Below are 17311 nucleotides of genomic sequence, written 5' to 3' on the forward strand. Positions count from 1 at the left end.
CAAAAAAAAGTTGAAATAAAGTGATTAAACAAACATTATTACGAATATCGTAAATAACAGTTCACAAATGCATATATAGAAATATTTTTTGAAGGGGGAAATGGTCTTCACAATTTGAAATCAATCGGACACACTGTGCTCGAATGCTCGTGTAAACGCGCGCCATCTATCGTAGGATATATGTACTATGCCAAAAACCTTCGCCGGAGTATATTAAACAACTTCCCAAAGTTTCACGGCAATCGGATAAACGGTGTGGTAATGCATGAAGGACAGACACACACACACACACACACATACATTCATTTTTATATATATAGATGATATGTTAACTAGTGATACAGTTTATTCTCATCTTTTCATGAGTCAAGTTTAGTTTTAATTTTCTTTATTGTGAATATCAATTTAATTAGGGCTGTATAATGACACAAGAGAGAAAACAGAAAAATAAAATTGTTGTCAAATCCCAGGGCTGCATATTATGGTGGGTGGGCCAGGGGCTACTCATAACTGCTTTAGAGTCTTCTTTTTAATTACAAGAATACAAATATCTTAAATTTGTTAATAACAATTTATTAAAAAAAGTTAGTCACAACCATACAAGTAGATAAATTAAGAAAAATAGCACATCCTGTAAGTCTGTATCAAGTAGACGTAGCACTGTTAAATCTATGATATTTAATTCTGAATGTTTTCAAAAATAAAATTGAAAATTTATTTAACTTGGTTATTTTACTATTATAAACTTAATTTTTTTTTAAATTCATGAACCAAGTACATTCCAGTTTGATTATATTTTGTATCTAATTTGAAAATCATTAATATATAATACCTATAATATATTGATTAATAATTAATGTAAGTAACAGATCTATCTATAAATAGTGTAATCAATTTAAATCAAAATAGTTTTTTTAAAAAAATTCACAAAAATAATTTAAGAAACAAAAAGTCTATTTTTTGTCCATGTCACACTTCAGAAATAAAACAATCTTATGATGGAGTTGACTTTTTATTGTAAGCTTTTGCCTCAATGTGTAAAACATGTAAAATAAATTTTCCTTTGGCAATGGAATAACCATAAGAATATATACAGTAAAACCTGTATAAACTGGAATTGCATAATACTGAATATTATTTTATGATTTGGTAGGTTTTCATTTTCGATGGTTTTTTAACAGAGAAAATTTTTCTGTTCCAAAGAATGTTTTCTATCTATTTTATTCAGGTTCCATTTGGACAGGCTTTACTGTATTAATATTATTAGGCTGTAATTTCCAAATTGAAGACTTATAAATTCCCACTGGTGTTCATATGTCTTTGTGTCTTTCCTTAATCTTGCAAACGGAGATAGATGAAAGTAGAGACCAGGTATCAAAATAATCAAAAGCTTAGAGACAGGAGCCTCAGTTAACTATATATGAACTTCTGCTTTGCACTGTAAGTCACACTATTTCAATTTAAAAATTTTCTCCAGAATGGAGTTAGGTAAATAATGACTGGCATAACTCTACTGTTATCAGAAAAAGTGTGATGTATAGGGCAAGGCACTACTAAAATGGAGAGCACATTTTAAATTAAATAAATAAAAATATGATTAAAAATTACAGCCCAGCATCGTGACAATGTCACAATAAATAATTGCTTATATTAATATATATTTTTATATTTATGCCATTGCCAAAGATAAATTTATTTTACATGTTTAACATATTGAGGCAGACAAGAGCTTTCAATGAAAGGTCCACCCTGCTATGAGACTGTTTTATTCCCAATATGTGACACGATAAAAAATGAAATCTTTTGGTGTTTCTTTAATTACTTTTGTGTATTTTTTAAAATATAATAGTTGTCCTGGCTATTTTCTTAGTATTGAAATAGGTTGAATGCAAAAGCAGACATGCAAATTCAGCTGTTTTATATTAAGTCATATTTAATGAACTTTGCAAAAATGTTAAACAAATTCACTCTTCACATTAAATGTATAAAAAAAATGTTATGTAAAATATTTTCTAATAAATATTTTATGAAGTAATGATTTCATTTTCTGTATTAGTTGTCAAATTACTTAGAATTAAAATTAAGTGAATTAGTAAATGCATATTTATGTAACGTTTTAGTGTTTTAAATTAGAATACAGTAAATAAAGAGATAAAAGCACTTTAGTTTTACAATAATGATTGAGAAAAAATGCTCTGGAGCTAAAAAGTTTGAGAACTGCTGTATTAGATTAGAGTTACAGTAAAACCTTGTTAAGTTGAAGTTTAAGCAGTAAAAAAATCCTGCTTTTGAGCTATGAGTCATGAGTTGACAAGTTTAATACCCAATTTTTTCAAATTTTTTGCAAGTATGTAGTATATAATTTTATTGAAGGTGTTGGCGCCTCAAGCACCACCGTATTTTTGTAGTAAAAAAAATAATAATAATTTTAAAATTGGAGATGATAGTATCCTAGTAATGGCTATTTTTTTGTACCAATGTCTCATTCTGCATTAAACTTTTTTTTTGCAAAATCACAAGTACTTTCATACTTTTTACAGTCCATTAAAGATTGGCAGATATCTGGTCCATCGAGGCGGATCAAGAAAAAAAGAGAGACAACTTTGCAAGCAAATAAGATTGGGTTTAAAACTTCATTAAATCACCTATCCAAGATAGGAGGAATTTATCTGTCCGTTATATGTGGTAGACAGTTTAAAATGGATCAACCTGAGAAATCAAAGAAAAAAACGCACTTCGATAAGAGCTAGTGTGACTAAATTAATTAGTAAAGTCAATAGTCTAGTTGAAAGCAGTGATAGAGAGACAGAAACTCTTCTAGAAATACTGGATCAGTTGAGTCGAAAGGAAGAGTCATTGAGAACCTTAAACAGGGAAATTGGGGTTTCATTACTAGCCCAACTGATTATGACACTGAGATAGTCAATAGTGAAGAATGTGAGGACAAAATTATAACTTGTAAATTTAAGATCCAGTCACATATTAAACGATTAAAAGCAGACACGTCCGTGGCCATGGTGACTTTGCCCTATAGTTCAAAATAACTCTGCTAATATTAAATTGCTGGAGATTCCCCTACTGAAATTTCTGGAAGACATGAAGAATGGAGTAACTTTAAAATGCAATTTGATAATATCATTTCCTCAAGCAAACAACTATTGGTAGAACAGAAACTACATTATTTGAAGGCTGCCCTCATAGAGAATGCTAAGAATTTAGAAACATTAAACGATTTGTTTGCCTCATTGTTTCAAGTGCTACAAGAAAGGTATGAAAACAATAAATTAATAGTAGAAACCCATGTTAATGCAATTCTGGACTCTGTAAAACTAGCTTATGAGTCAGCAATGGGTTTGAGGAGTTTAATTGATAGCATCAATAGGAATATGCAAGCTTTAATACCCCGTTCGCACCGAGCATTTCGATCTAGATTGTGGCTAAGGTCGGAGACAGTTCCGTGGTGCGAACGCTGTCGACCGTTTCAATCTCGACTGAAACGAGGTTCAATCGCGATCAACTCAAGAGAGTTCTTGAAACTAGATCCAGTCGTAAGAGAGATCCCACAATCCCACGCGCGCGAGAAAATACAAGATGGCTACAGAACACGTGTCGTGCTATCAGCAAAAAAGTAAAAAAGATGTTTAGAGAGACGACGAGATTTTCGTACTATTAGATATATGGCAACAGAAAGTAGATGACCTACACAAAGCCAAAAGAAATAGAATGGTATATCAGGCGATGGCTGTAACTCTACGAGAGCATGGTATTCAAGAACGTGGGAGCAGATCCAAACAAAGATAAAGAATTTGACTGCAGAATATCGGTAAGTGGAATAAAGATATTAATATGATTATCATTATGGTAGAATACTTCATAATCTATTTAACTTTGAGACATTAAAATTTTAAAAATGCCATTAACCCTTGCCTGACTGACTTCCGGTTAACACATTTTGTGAGTGACCGAGGTCAATATAGGTCAGTCAAAGTCACCCAGGCAATGTTGTTATTTTAAAAATTTACCAAAAATCAAATTATTATTATATTCATGTGAAAAAAATCACATATATTTATTAATATTTCTAGTTTTAGATGCAATATTTTTTATTACATTTTATTAGAAAATTTGAAAATATGTATGTATATATAATTATATATCCTCAATGTGTNCTTTCACATGTTATTTGAGATGCAAACAATGCATATTTTAACATGTCAGAAAAAACTGGAGCACCCAACTGGTTATGAATTATTGAGTATTTTAATATCAGCTTCATGATTGGCTATTTCTCTATCATTTTAAGGAGATAGCTACAGTACACTAGTGTGTGTTGATGCCATAGGAATATCCATATCTCACAAATCAAATACAATATAAGCAAAAAGTCTTCTATAAAAATTTGTCTGGCATGCTTGGTTTTATTTATACTGTCCATCATTGAGGTCACTGGCAAATGAACAGAGAATCCTAGCTGTCAACTTTGGTCGCTTCCCTTTCTACATCAAAGGGACCCAATGAACTTTATTGGTACTCTTACCTCTCCAATAAAACTGAACCATCCATGCAAAAAGCATTATCTTTGTCTAGTTTTCTTTCCTAATTAAATTAGGCCTATCTACCTACTAATATAAAGGCTGTTTTTGTTTCAATCTCTGATGTTTCATAAAACAAAGACAAGTGTAAATAACAAAATGAATTTATTACCAAAAGTTAGGTACAAACATGCTTACTTTTTGACATAGCCACCTTGAAGATTGAGGAATTTGTCATATCTGTGGATGAGCTTTTGCATCCCCTTGTCATAGAATGTTGCTTCCAGTGAATTGAGATGGCCTTAACAGTATTGTTTTGAAGATCGTCATTAGTCTAAAACCTCTGCCCTGCTAACCACGTTTTCAGTTCAGGAAAGAGGTGGAAGTCTTCACACATTAAAAAGCTCCAAGCTGCATAGAAGTCTGAAAGGTGAAAGTCTTCACCACTATTAAACACCCAACATATAGTACCAATTTAGCACCAAGCAACTTCCACCTCTTTCTTGAACAGAAAAAGTGGCTAGGAGGACAGAGGTTTGAGACTAATGACAATCTTCAAAACAACATTAGGGCCCATCTCAAGTCATTGGTGGCAACATTCTATGACAAGGGGATGGAAAAGCTCATCCACAGATATGACAAATGCATCAATCTTCACAGTGATTGTGTCGAAAACCATGTTTGTACTAACTTTTGGTAATAAATTCATTTTGTTATTTACACTTGTTTTTTATGGACCATCAGAGGTTGAAAAAACAGGCCTATGTATATTATATACAGTATATATAATACATTTTTGCAGATGGTGTTGAGTTGCTTATTACAATACATTTTATATGTCAGGATAGGAAGATATTATAAATGTATTGATATGTATAATATAAGAACTTTTGTTATGTTAAACAATACAAAATGTGATTATAATGTTATGTATTTTTTAAATATGGAGTGATAAAAATAAAAAAATAAATTCTTGACAACTTTAAAAACTGTACATAAATTTACTAACAATAAGATTAAATTATAAATGTAAAAAAATATTTTATCTCTTACGGGATTCAACTCGCATATTAACACTCTTCACACAATGCCTTAACTGAGTGGCTCTCAAACTGGAGTCCACAGTCCTCTAGGGCCCATGAAGGGGTCACTTCAGGCGAAGCAGATGAACCCATCCCATTGAATGTACTGTACATTTCATGACTAAGATTTGCTATTTTTTGAATAAATAATTGTTGCCAAAAATGTTTTGACAACAGTAGCCTATATGTTAATTGTAGTTAATTTTAAAGGGTCCATTAGTAATCTAAAAAATTGTAAAGAGATCATTATGCAAGAAATCCTAAAAAAGTTTGAGAACCACTGTCTTAATTAACTAATCATGCCAACAATGCATAAATGGTACTTCTGAATAGGTATTAATAGTTATAGAAAAATTTTAATTGTGATTTTCTTGAGAATGCCTGAATAGTGGGTCCTGTGGTTTGGCAGAGTTTAAGTACACGTAAATACTACACATCCACAAAATTTTGTCAAAATCAGTGATGACAACCTCCCAAGTTCACCTTGTAAGTCAGGGAGAAAAACTTATCACAGAGAGATAGAAAAATGACTATTATAATTAAGGTTATCAATAACTTATTGATAAGACTGCCTTGTTTATAAAATCGTACTGCCAGTTTATGTTACCAGCTTTGAAGTATGAAGGAGTACATGTCAAGAGTTGATATTTGGCACAGAGTAATAATAAAAAACAGAGAAAATCATGAATAACAACTCCAGTCAAAAATTACACAAATCGTGGTACTTGACTAGAAGAGGTGTGGGAGAAGGGGAGAGGTGTGAAAATGGGTAGGGGTGAGGGTGACGGTTACCCTGGAATGTACTTCAAATCGCCGTGTTACTCTGTTCATGTTACTGTAAATCTACTTATCATTTTGTTTTAACAATGCATATTTTTACTACTCTACTGTTTTACCAGAACCTCAGTTTCTTATTATGTTGTTGTATCAACATAATCATTTTTAATGGAAAATTTTGTTTTATCGTGTGCTTAGTCTTTTAATTAATGTTCAACACATTGAATCCACATGTCAAATATAAGTCCACATTCTTTGTTCATTTCTGTCAATCATGGTCTTTTTATAAAAATTGTTAACCACCTATTATTTTTGTAGCAAAAAGCTGATGAGGGACTCCATGTCTGAAATGCATTCTGAAAATAAAATAGTGTTTTTCTAAATCTAATTTGATGTCCTGTGGTGGTGTAATAAGTCTAGCGGTAAAGTAAAGCCAATTTTAGTGGTCACAAGCTATTCAGAAGCCTAGACAAGAAGCGTATCATAGTATTCGGTACCCAAATCATTTGTGCATAAAAAAATCCAGACTTGTAGGTATTCAGGAGACCGAGTCAAAATAAAATACAAAATGGCGACCCTCTTCTACAACAGGCAAAACAGGCACCTCACCCCACTGAAGTCAGGTAGGGGAGAGTACCACCTGCAGTCATTCTAAGAAGTGAACTCTGAACACCTTAGGACTGAACACACAGTTTCTTCTACGTTAAATAAAATTTGTAATCTAATTTTGTAAATTTGGGAGTGCTTCAAATATGACTTAAAACAGTTTTATGTCGTTACAAGTGGGTTTTTTTAAACATTATCTAGTATAGTAAAATCATGGACCGATAAAAACTTGATGTTATATTAGGGTTGTTGTTACATCCAATGATGTTATAATCGGGTTAAACTGTATATATAATATATATATATATATGTGTGTGTGTGTGTGTGTGTGTGTGTGTGTACTTACTATTATTTTTATTTACATGAAATAAGTAAATACATACTTGTTACTTAATTTAATGAAATTACTGTATTTTAGAGTATGAGATTACTTGTGACAAACTGCATTGTTTTGAACTGCTAGCTCTCTATCATGACATTTTGTTCATCCTTGTAGAGATTATTATAAGAGAGACTAAATTCAAGGCCTTCTTTTTTCCTCAAATAATGGTGTATCCTTTATCATGTAGGGCAGATTTAAAGAATTTTGTTTAGTTCTCATTTTCGAATATAAAAATGTCAAAGTAATTATCAAGGTATTTTGCAAAGGACTTCTATAAATAGTTTGTTTTGCTATTTTTGTTTAGTTCACCTATAAATTATATACATGTTTAACTATATATTTAATTAGACATGAATATAATTGAAATATTGAAATATCAACTATTATNACAGTCAACATACAAGATGAAAATTTAGTCGTATTAGGTAAGTTGTCTGGGTCCTGAAAACTTATCCAAAAGCTACTACCTTTTAGCACATTCAGTTTAACTGTTTTATAGCTCACAAGTCAGAGCTACTATAGTATAGAAAAAAATTAATTAGAAATTTAAAAAAACTGGTATACTGACATGAATGTACAGAATTGTTGAACTTGATGCTAGCTAGGTGTTTTAAACCGTGCAACCTTATTTGCGTATTTCAGGACCATATACCCAGAATTGTAATTGTAACTGTTTTTTGTACTTAATATGCTCTTATCTCTTATTTACAAACTTATTTACACTATTACAGGTACTGCAGAGGTTGCATATGCTGTTTCGAATCTGAAGAACCTGTACTAGACCTAAGTACACCATCACCTACCGCAAGCACCTCGTATTCACAGAGTGCTCCAACAAAGAGATTTGAAGAAAGCAGGCATCGAAATAAAAAGCAGAAAACTAGCCATGTTGCTGAACTATCACAACTTGTTCAAAGACAGCATGAGGAAACGAGAGAGGTCGATAACCAAATATTAACTTTATTAAAAGATCAAAATGACCTCTTTCGCCAGAGTTTAAATTTACAAAAATAATTTAATAATTTAATTATTGCTCTTGTAAATAAGAACAAGTAAACAAAATGTGTTTATTATCATCATCAATCTTTATTAGCAAATGAGAATAATTTTCCTGTTACAGAGGGGTTACAATGTATGGAATAATTTTACATTTATGATTTACAACAATATTGTATTCATTACACGTCTTTTTATTGTTTCCAAACTCATTCATTTTTTTTTTTTACAAAATGTGTTTATTGTTGATTAATGATATGAAATAAAATCTGAATTATTCATTCTTGGTTTGTGTAAGTAAATAAATCTTATCTTAGTTGTTAAAGTACATGACAAGTGCATTTCTAATTTCTTGTGCTGAGTGATCATATTTCCTTACTACTGTGGGAGCAGAATTGACAGTAGTCTCATGTTGCAGCTCATTTAGCCAATCATCATGTATGTTATCATTTAGTTCTTCACATATGTTATGTAGGATGCAACAAGCCCGAATTAGGAATGACGCGTTATTTAGGTTTAGTTCTAATCTTCTGCTGATGAATCTGAACCGTGCCTTTAGATGACCAAACGCATTTTCCACCACTCTTCTGGCTCGAGACAAATGGTAGTTGAATTGCTTTTTCTCATTGGGCAAATCAGCACTGTCAGGAAATGGCTTCATTAAGGTAGGCATAAGTGGAAATGCTGAGTCATCTAATGAAAGTAGAGATACATTAACCCCATTATAAGTTTTTCTCAGTTCACTATACAAAGTGAACACATTAAATATTTGATAGATTCCACTGTTTTGAAACACGTGGGAGTCGTTATTCCTCCCAGGTGCACCAACATTGACATAGGTGAACTTGTATTTTGCATCACATATTGCCAGCAGTACAACACTATAAAAGCTTTTGTAGTTATAGTAATCAACTGCATGTTCCTTTGGTGGACTGACTTTAATATGAGTCCATCAATTGCTCCGATACACTGTGGAAATTGCCATAAATTCTCAAATTCTTCGGCTTTTTTTAACAATCTTTTGTTGTTCCAGGAGACATTATTTTTCAGTCTAGCTTTTCGATCAGCAGGTTGCAAAACTCGTGCAATATTTCGAAAACGGATGTCTTACCTACTCAAACAAGTTTGCAATACTCCGAAATTCAGCTGTGGAAGACAGTGTGTATAGAGTTATTGCAATTCTCTTATCCAATGGAATGCATTTTCTATAGTTTGTATTTAGGCACTCCATTTCCTTAAGGTTGCACACAGAAAATAAAATGTTTCTTGAGAAACTCGGAAATTCTCCTTCCATTTTGCTGGAGTCCATGCTTTTACAACAGTTGTCCACCAGTCGCTGCCTTTTGGATATGACCAACAACTTGGTGAGGCACGATTCTGCAATACATTACTTAGCAAAATCTTAATGTCTTGGTTCCTCTTCTTCATACGACGACATATGTTGATCAAATGACTTAAACGATTTCTGTTTACAGTCATTTGATTGCGAATGTCTATTAACTTTGCTGCATATAGACCTACCAGTAACGCATCTTTGTTATTAGCTTCCATTTTCTTTGTCTTCGTCTTCGTCTTATTGTAGTCATTGGGCTTGGGTATTTTCTTTGTTTGTGTTCGTGACCAGTGCTGCCGCCTGCTTCTAGTGGAACTACCCCAACGGCGCCCTAAATTTACCCTAAACTGAGGAAACTCTCCAAGCTCAACTATCATTGATCTCACACTCGGATAAAAAATAAGACGAACGATTCTACGTCTCAGATCCCTGTACTATTATCGTGAAATAATAATCAGAACAATTCTTAATTCATTGTTTTTAAAAATCTTAATAACTAAATTGTCTTATTAAATTTTATCAGAGGTATTAATCCACCTCTGATATGGAGATAAAAAATTAATTAAATAAGTTGTTCACTTAATTGACCTTTACCCTAGAAACGGCAGCACTGTTTGTGACTTATCGCGTAGTTATGTCAATTTTATCATCGCGTGTAATAGCCGGGTTCTTCTCAAGCGAGTTACCTGTGCGAACAGCACGACGTTTGACTGGCAACAGTCACAATCCAGATTGTGGGTAAATCGAGATCGAAGTGAGTCGTGGATTGTGTGCGAACATAGTATAAGAGTCCTAGGATATGAAAGGAATGAGCTTTTTGATATCTTAATTTTAAATATTGTACTTCAGAAGCTGGATAAGGAGACTCTAAAACAGTATGAGTTCAGTATCAGTTTGAATGATGTTTCTAAGCTAGATAACTTAATTTCATTTTTGGAAAAGCATTCTCTAATTTTAGAAAATATTAATAAGGCCATGTTTGTGGAACCAAGGTGTAGTCAAGATAGAGTTAAACTGAAAAACTTGTTCGTGAAATGTAACAATTCTATATCTCATTGCATTTTATATAAGCAGGATGATTCATCCTGTTTACAATTGTGATTCCTTTCTGTGGTTGGAGCCTCCCAAAGAAATGATGTGGCCAAAAACAACCTCTGTTTCAATTGCTTAAGTGATCAGCATAAGTTATCCAATTTCAACTCCAAGAGCTTCTGTAAGATATGCCGAAAGCAACATAATACATTACTGCACTGAGAGAAACAAGCTATGACTGGTTCAAATGTGCCAGTGGTCGACAGCAAATTGACTCCCACAAGCAGGATCTTAATCTCAACATAATAGAGTTTTGTGAATGTATACCTCACTCACTGTCATGCATTGACAAAGGAAATAAGACAGTAATTCTCTCAACAGCCATGGTTTGAGTTTTAAATCATACCACCTGAGCCAGCATTTAAGCACGTACAGTATTGGACTTAGACAGCATGTCAAATATTGTTACTAGAGATTTTGCAAGTCGTCTGGATACCCCGCAAGAAAGAATCAATCTCATAGTTTCCAATATAAGTGGAAATAAAACCTCGGTCAAGTTTAAGCTGCCTGCTACAATAATAAACAGCAATAGGTCTTTTTCTAAGATGTTAGAGTTCTTAGTGATGCCAAGGATTACAGATTTACTCCGTTACCTCTCTACACATTAGCAAAATAGAAATCCCACGTCAGTTAGCTGATCCAAGATTTGCTACACAGGCAAGATTGGCATGCTTATTGGAGCTGAAGCGTTCTTTGAAATAATTAAAAATGATGAAATTTGCCTATCCTGCAACAATAACCTAACATTTCACTATTCAGTTAAGGACAGGAGCTACATTGTACAGATAGCAACCAAGGCAATACAAAACTTGGGAGAGGCCAGGAAGTTAGCATTGAGGAGATTGAATCAATTGTGAAAGAGACTATCAAGGGGCAGTCAATTAAAGTAGTTATATCAGAAATTCATGAAGGAGTATTTGGACTTGGATCACATGGAAAAGGTGCAGGAGCCTCCTACTGATCAGGCAGCAAACCCTATATGTTATTACCTTCCACATCATGGTGTGTTTAGACCAGACAAAACCACTACAAAGTTAAGGGTAGTCTTCAACACGTCTGCTCCCACAATTTCTGGACCTGAGCCTAAATGATCATCTCTTGAAAGGTGAGGTAAAGGAAGATGTTTTCAAGATTATGACAAGATTTCGAAAATACAAATATGCATTTATAGCAGATATCCATAAAATGTTTCATCAAATTCTAATTGAGCCCTCGCAACGAGATCTCTTAAGAATTGTTTGGAAAAACAAGGAAGATGAAATGCCAGTCACCTACAGACTGAAAACTGTGACTTACGGGACTGCCAGTGCTCCCTTTCATGCAGTGAGAACACTTAAGCAGTTGGTTCATGATGAAGCAGCAAGATTTTCTCTGGCCTCTAAAACCATATTATGAGATGTCTACATGGATGACATCATATCAGGTGAGCAAGATTTCGATACTGCCCTTGAACTACAATCTCAGTTGTGCAATATGTTGAGCACTTGTGGAATGACACTACACAAATGGAACTCTTAATTCAATGAAATTAATGAACAGTAGTTCACCAGAAAATAAAGAACATTGCTTTTCCTCAAGGTTGGAACCGACAATAAAAACCGTAGGCATTATTTGGAAGCTGGTTGAAGATCAGTTCATATTCAAGGTATCAATCCCAGAAAAATTGCTTTATACAAAATGAGAAGTATTGAGTGTCATAGCTAGACTGAGAGTCTTTATACCAAGAAACTGCAACTTAAATTCAAATTTGCCAATTTCCAATATTAAACTTGAAAAATTTTTCTGTAGAAAACAAAAAGAGAGAAGAGTCAGAGTTGACACATTTTTCCCAACTCCAACTCCTTTGGCCAGAAATTCCTCCAGACTCTGTCTCCACAGTCCTGATTGATACTTTTTTTTTTCTAAAGTTGTAATTACATTCCAGTAATTTAATAGTTATCTTACAAAAGAATTTGAATTTGAAAAGAATAGAGTACAAAAATCTAATCATAAAAAAGATAGATTAATATTGTAGAATAAAAAAGCAAAATTGTAAATAAAACAATTCATGAAATTCAAACATTGAAAAGTAGATTTTAAGAAAGGTTAGTAGAATCCTCAAGAATGAGTTAAAGAGAAAAATTATTATTTGGTAAGATTAGGATGTGTTAAATCAAGATTGTTTACTTTTTATTTTCATTTTTGTATTTAAAAAATTAATGATAGTGCCTGTTTAGGCATGAAAGAACTTCCTCCAAACAACAAAAATATTTTAAATGGTGTAGTTTTCTTTTATGCAGACATTTAAAATTTATATAACTTTCATCTAATGAATTTTTAAGTGGGTAACATTGATATAACTGCCCGAATAAAAAAGGATTGCTGCTAAATATTTAAATAATGTCTATTAATATGAAGACAGAAGGTATTTTGGGTTAATCTATTTGGAATTTGAAGACCAACTCCATAAGGTGGTAAAATACCATTAAAAATTTTTAACATAGAATTCTATCAAAATATTTTAAACAATGATAACAATTTGGAAAAACAAATGTTATAGAGATTACTTCAAATGAATTGGTGTACCAGAGGTTGAGAAATTTGTTAAATGGGTAAATAAACTTTTTTAATTTGGCATTTATTTTATTTAGGAAACTAGAATTAGCAGTTAACCAAACCAAAGATAGTAATCAATCAAGGATTGAAAATCTGTAGAAAAAAGGAGTGAATGAAGAGCATATTTATATAAGAATTAGAAAATCTCTACATAATTTCACAATGTACTGAAAAGACTTTTATTATTTTATCAATATGCTGTCTAAATGTCAGTTTCTGGCTAATTTTAGGAATGTTTAGATATATTGAATTGAGATTTGTTGAATAGAATGAAGAAATAAAGGAACAAAAAAACATGGTATAAGTTTTGCTATTCTAGCTTAACATTTTGAGATCAAATATCAAAATCTAATTGGATGAGATGAAATTCTTGGAGAAATTATCTCAAATGGACAATTTTTGAATGATAGTAAGCTTATGGATATATAATGCATTTGCAGATAATAAGTAAAAAAGAATTTTAGCATTAAAAAAAATCCTTTTTATTTTCAAGGATATGAATTAGCTTAATATATTGTGGTCCTGTAGCAGTATAATCCTTCCAGGTTCCAATGGAGATACTTTTGTTTTTAAAAATAAAATAGCTTATTTAAAAAGTTTTTTTTAATTATTTATGCATACATTATAGTACATTAGAAAAACTATGTATAAGTGAATAAAGATAACTTAGTGGTTGAGAATCAAGGTCGATACCAGATGTCTTTCTAGCTGTCTAGTTTTCTTTGATTTGATCAATGTCCTTCCAGATTTTTTTCAGATCCTTCAACTTGTTTATTTATAGGCTTTCTGCTTGATTCTTCTCTATAGAGATTACTAAATTATTCTTTGTCTTCATTTCTAACTGTTTCCTACCTTTACTCCCTTTTTGGATCTTCAACTAATCTAAGAGATCAAGTAAACTGCTAAAATTGATACTGTAAAGAGACAAATATAAACATCTCAAATTCTGATATTTTATAATGAGACCAACAATTATAGGATTTACTGAGGGAAGTAAATGGCTGGTTGAGTGTCATAGTAAGTGATTACAGATGTGGACTGACTTTAATTTTTCCTTCTTCTCATGTCATGTTTTCATTTTTGCAAGTTTGCAGACATGATTTATATTCACTGTGAACATAAGAGAATTACAGTTGCATGACATAAAAGAATTGCAGTGTGATGTCAATGGAAAGAGAAAGGAGGGCAGTGGTGTTTGGATAATGGAATTTTACTATGTATAAATTTATTGAAAATTAAGGAATACATTTCATTGTATTGATACTATAAACAAATATGGAGAAATTAAGTTTTTCTCCGTGATTTTTTTCTGTAAAACAGTTTTATGAAGATGAAGTCATACACGAAAATTCATATAATTTGTTTACAGCATATTGCTTTAATTTATAGCAAAAATGCAATCACATTAATGGTACTAAATTTTCTCATCTGTATTATATAAGAATTTATAACATACTTAAGTTTTCCTTTTTTGTTTTTCGTGGGATTTAAATCTTATTGCCTTAATTTCATTCTATTGAAATCAATTTTCTCTCCTACAGTCAATAAAGTAACTAACTAGCTGACTTCATCCAAAAAAAATCTGTGGCTATCTAATTTCATAAAATTTTTACTATAATATTCATTATATATTTCATTGATTCATTTAAAAATACAATTTTGAATCTATCTACTTCACAGTTTTTATTTACAACAATTATTAGTTTTTATTGGTTGGAAATAAGAAAAATTTGCACACTTTTCTTTCCAAATAATGATTGCATTATGGTGAAAACTGCATTGCATGGTAATGTATGTATATATATATACAGGGTGGAAAATAAAGTCATTTCACATCTTTGCTACAGAATATAGAATGTATCCAAAGAATGTACAGTACATTGAGCACATCATGTAACATGCATAACTCTAACCGTTTGAGGTAGGTCAATAAAATCTTTCAGCAATCAATTTCCTTGTGAAATTCTGACTCTAAATGATGTGTCACATGACCTTCTTCCCATTTGTAGTTTTGGTGTTGCATTCAATATGGCTGCCATCAAGATGGAGGCCATGCTTGTAACACACATCAATCTGTTTCCCCCTTGGTCTAAAGTGTTCCTGACATGAGCAAATTAACTTTGGGTACATTCTATGTTCTGTAGTAGGGGTGTTAAGTGACTCTTTTCCTCCTGTATATATATATACACAGTATAACCTCTGATAGTGGATTCAGTCAGAACCAAGAAGTTTATGCCCTGTTTCGAGCTATTAGGAGGCACATGCTGGAAACAGAAGGGTGGATGAAGGTTGGTTTAAATGGTGAGAGTTCAAATGTCAAGTTATGATGGCAATTTGTTAGTCATTTCAAGGGGTGGAAATATATTCAGTATTCATTCATTTATAATGTCATCTATGATCTAAGCAACTAATAAAAATTGATATGATTTGTCTGCTTCATATTATCAAGTAGGTGTAATTTTTTTAAGCATTTTTTTTTTTTCAATAAATGGTTTATTAAAAATTATATCTACACAATCACAAAGCTGTTAAGATCATAAATGCAAGAATACTGAATATATTCCCACACTTTAAAGTGACCTGGCAAATGGCCTTTGAACTTTCATCACAAATGCTATTGTTGTAACCATTTTAAGTTTCTTTTCATTACTACTGGTATTACGGTTCTTGTTGAATGAATGAATAACCCAGAAAAAGTTTATGGTGTGTTGATACCATAAGTTTAATTCCAAAAATAACACAGAACTTTAATAACATTAATATATATGATGATAAGTGGTGATTGATAACTAACCAGATTAGTCTTCTCTAATAGATAAAGAGTATTGTTCAGCTTTTTACAACCTGCCCTACTCCTCTATTCTTATTTTCAGCAGTTTTTATTTGACACCTATGGTCAAAATTTGTCATCTGAAAGAATATTTGAACCAATTCTTTATTTTCATTTTAAAATATTTTGTATGTAATTAATCATTTCAGAATACTGAAGGCAATATGTTTTGTTTCCATGAGTTTGGTTATAGATGACAGCATCTGTTATTCAGAGCTAAATATAATAGATGTCTTATTTGCAGGGACTGTGAATTGTAAAAATGTCCGTTAAGTAGATAGAGGTGTCTGCTATTCAGGAGTGTCCATTAATGAAGGTTTTACTGTATATAGTATGTAATATATATACAGTTTAACCCGATTATAACATCATCCATGGGACCGGCAATTTTTTGACGTTATAACTGAGTGTCGTTATCTGCGGGATCATAATTTCAGTCCCATAAAAAGTACCAAGTGTGTTTAAGAATCTATTGTAAAATCCATTCTAATTTAACATCGTATGTATTACTGTAAAATTATTTCTTAATGGTAATATAGTATACTGTATCTATTATGGTAATAATTTATTATCGTATGTATAAAAGTGCAAACTAAATGTTTAAATCAACTTCATTTACATTATTATGTCTAAGTTTACATTGATGTAATTAAAAATTTCAGAAATTACCTTTTATAAGAAATTTCTATTTGTCTTAAGTTTCGATAATGGTGGCACTTTTGGTTTTGAGAATAATGTCAAATCAAAAGGCAACAAAAGGTTAAACTAATGTATGTTAATTAAAAAGACATAATAACAATATTCACTTAAAAAAGTCAGTTATTTTAGATTGTAGGTGTTTTTCACCTAAAAATTGTTTATCAATGTCATTTTCTAAATCATACACTTTATTCATTATTTTCAATGAAGTTTTCCGAGACCTTTAAAACATTTTCAATAATCTTATTGCATTATGCTCTTCCCTGGTTGACGGCACTTCATTTTGTCTGTCTGATGTTTTATCTTCATCATCCTCATTTTTTTGTCTGAAGATTTAATTTGCTAAACAATATCTGCACCTTATAAAATAACATGAGTAACTATGCA

The 17311-nt window shown here is 31.8% G+C and overlaps 1 protein-coding gene and 1 pseudogene across 1 annotated transcript in view; both read left to right on the forward strand.

The window, feature by feature from the left end:
* LOC111636088 (transcription initiation factor TFIID subunit 6-like) overlaps positions 1-17311 on the forward strand; it is a 41565-nt gene that overhangs the window by 9105 nt on the left and 15149 nt on the right. The window lies entirely within an intron of this gene.
* On the forward strand, positions 7774-15074 carry LOC111636085 (annotated as a pseudogene).

The sequence above is a fragment of the Centruroides sculpturatus genome, unplaced genomic scaffold (assembly GCF_000671375.1).
Source record: "Centruroides sculpturatus isolate CEXI.00-Female unplaced genomic scaffold, Cexi_2.0 scaffold731, whole genome shotgun sequence".
Classification (NCBI taxonomy): domain Eukaryota; kingdom Metazoa; phylum Arthropoda; class Arachnida; order Scorpiones; family Buthidae; genus Centruroides; species Centruroides sculpturatus.